Below are 3,612 nucleotides of genomic sequence, written 5' to 3' on the forward strand. Positions count from 1 at the left end.
GATTCCTCTAAAGCCCATGTGTCAAACACAAGGCCCGTGAAATGGTCCTATTCGGCCCGCGAAATTATTTTAATTTTCTACTCTTATTAGTCCGTTTCACCCTGAGATGCACTACAGTCCCCAGCATGCACTGCAACATAGTGTGCATTCCGACCCCCTTCCCCAACAACAATCTATGGGCCAGCAGTTACACAAAAGGAAAAGATCGCTGATGTCTAGTTCAAGCGAATAGGCCGTTTTAAAAAACCTACCTAAAACAGTTTATTTAGAATTATTTTTCAGTAAGTATTCAATGCCTATTTTGCTGTTGCAGTTTTGGCATACTTTGAATAAACTGCTAAGTAAAAATGCAATAAAACACATCTGGCCCACAGATTTGCTGAGATTTTTTAATATAGTAGTTGAGTTTGACACCCCTGCTCTAAAGGGAAGCGTGGGGCCAAGTGGACGAGGGCTTACTCAAACCACTCTTGAAAGAGACGGCTGGCATGATGGTAGGCCCAAGTGAAAGATCTTATTTCCCTTTAAGCACAAACATTTTGTGCATGGTTCAAGGTCTCAAGAAGGTTTAGTTGGACCCTTACGACCCCTAATAACACCAAAGGCATGTTTAGGTTTACCACACAAATGAACTGCACAGTATGGAATAAAACACTGATTTTATTTTAATATTTTCTTTTAAAAATTCTGTTTATAAGACATTCAAAAGGCAGTTATATAGTCCAACATCTCAGACACAGATTTTTACACAGTTCTAGTTCTCCTGTTGGGTTTTTCTGGAATGTTTTTTCCTGCGACCAGGAGTGAGGGTCTTCAGAGCAGACAGCGGGCTTCTGAGAAGCAGCTTCAGGCCCCTTTTCTCAGGCTTCTGAGTGGAGCAGCAGGTTTCCCGCCTCAGCTTGGTATTTTTGGCTTCACTGTTGGACTTGGGTAGGTCCCATTGTTGTGGAGACATGCATGAGGAGCATTCCTCTCCAACACTCCTGGCTCTTTTGTGAAACAGTGACTCTCGCCGGCTCACATTAGGGCTGGCAGCTAAAGTACGGAAGCCATATGGAGTGGTGACCTTCTCCACGTGCTCCAGCGACATTGCTGCTCGTGTAGATGGGTCTGACAGGTCCTTCTTGGCACGTTTCCGGTTTGAAAGTGGAGTGAGACGGAGTTTGCCAAGAAAAGGTGAAAGGGCCGGTGGAGACTGAAGCTCAGGTGAAGGTTTCTCTGGACTGCTGGGAGGCAGCAGCCTGTACTCATCTGATTCTTTGGCCTGCCGGGTGACAATTCGAGGAGAAATGTTCAAGTGTAGTTTTGGAGGAATAATAAAGCTGGGGGTTCGTCCTGGAGTTAGTGGCACATTCTGCCAACGCTTCACCCTGGCTGCTGGGCTTTTCTCTGTGCCAAATGCAAACATCTCTATGTCTTCACACCAACAAGTCCCACAAGACAATGTCGTTAGTTTAGGTCACAAGCCATTAAGGTGGTTTCAGAGTGCTAGAAACATGCTAAACCATTATAAGCACCTGTTTAATGAGCGACAGGTGAGCATCGTTAGTAACCCTCACACTCCTCCTCCACCACCCTTATCACTTTCAGTGGCCTTGAGGTGCTCAAGTTTAGATGTTCAGACTAGATTTAGCCAACATTAAAATATCGACTCTCCTGACCCAAATGTGCATGGATATTTGAATAAACTACAGCTATGTGTTTTATTTTATGTTCACAAACACATTAAAATGAAAAATCATGAAAGTTTTGGATTAAAGTGAGAATTGGTGTTTTTTGCTCTTGGGATCCCCCTGCAGTTGCAGAGTGTGTTTCACTTTTACTGCTACTGAGTGCTGATTGGTTAGCATTACTGCTACTGAGTGCTGATTGGTTAGCATTACGGCTACTGAGAGCTGCTGCTACTGAGTACTGCCAGAGCCGGTTTATGAGGAGCGTGGTCTCTTCCTATGCCCCCCGTTATATCAAAAACAGGGCTGCTAAACAGCAGAGGGCGCCCGCAAGGGAGTCCTCAATGAATGGGGGTAAATAGCGCTCAATGGCTAAAAACGAAAAGTTAAAAGTTTCTAATCACTCGCCCAGAACGTTTCTTTAATTTTAGAAAGTAGAAGGATGTATTTCACTAAAAAACTTACCAATATATTTCCTTTTTTCCTCAGCAAATGGGTTTTGGGCAGCAGAAGGCGGGCATTACTGTTAGAGCGTGATGATTGATGGGCGAGAGGAGCAGCTCATTGGCTGTTTGTGCTCACTGACGTCATGGATGTACATGAGGTGCTGTTTTAAACTCCTGTAACTCGAGTTTAAAAGCTCCTAAAAATATAACAGCAGTGTTAAAATGTGTTATGCTGTTCTGTGCTCAGGAAATGATCGCATTCTTTTACATTAAAAATGTTTAAGCATTTATAAACTATCATTTTGCTCAAATGCTCCATATCAACCCATTCATTTTGAACTCACTCGGGAGCGCCATCTAGTGTCTGAGAAACCTGGAAGACATTACAGAGTGGGAATTCTCCTCTCTACAAGTTCTCTGGTACTGATTGGTTAGCATTACTGCTACTGAGTGCTGATTGGTTGGCATTACTGCTTCTGAGTGCTGACTGGTTAACATTACTGCTACTGAGAGCTGATTGGTTGGCATTACTGCTTCTGAGTGCTGACTGGTTAACATTACTGCTACTGAGAGCTGATTGGTTGGCATTACTGCTACTGAGTGCTGATTGGTTAGCATTACTGCTTCTGAGTGCTGATTGGTTAGCATTACTGCTTCTGAGTGCTGATTGGTTAACATTACTGCTACTGAGAGCTGATTGGTTAGCATTACTGCTACTGAGAGCTGATTGGTTGGCATTACTGCCACTGAGTGCTGATTGGTTAGCATTACTGCTACTGAATGCTGATTGGTTAGCATTACTGCTTCTGAGTGCTGATTGGTTAGCATTACTGCTTCTGAGTGCTGATTGGTTAGCATTACTGCTACTGAGTGCTGATTGGTTAGCATTACTGCTTCTGAGTGCTGATTGGTTAGCATTACTGCTACTGAGTGCTGATTGGTTAGCATTACTGCTTCTGAGTGCTGATTGGTTAGCATTACTACTACTGAGAGCTGATTGGTTAGCATTACTGCTACTGAATGCTGATTGGTTAGCATTACTGACACTGAGAGATGATTGGTTAGCATTACTGCTACTGAACGCTGATTGGTTAGCATTACTGCTACTGAGAGCTGATATGTTAGCATTACTGCTACTGAATGCTGATTGGTTAGCATTACTGCTACTGAGTGCTAAATGGTTAGCATTACTGCTACTGAATGCTGATTGGTTAGCATTACTGCTAACAGTTTTATGCTGTTCTCTGTTCTTTTATACATACATTTTTTATTTCCATATAAAACAATATTTAAGCCCTACAAACTATTACAAAATATGATTTTGCGCAAATGGTCCATATTAACCCATGGATTGTGGACTCGCTCAGGTGCGCCCTCTAGCGTCTGACAAACTCGGATAATGTTATTGAGCGGCAATTCTCTCTGTGTACAAATTCTGTGGACTTGCCCTCTGACGGTGTAAGGGCAGGATGTGGCGTTTTGCTGTTGTACCGCCC

Source organism: Colossoma macropomum, unplaced genomic scaffold (assembly GCF_904425465.1).
Source record: "Colossoma macropomum unplaced genomic scaffold, Colossoma_macropomum, whole genome shotgun sequence".
NCBI classification, from domain to species: domain Eukaryota; kingdom Metazoa; phylum Chordata; class Actinopteri; order Characiformes; family Serrasalmidae; genus Colossoma; species Colossoma macropomum.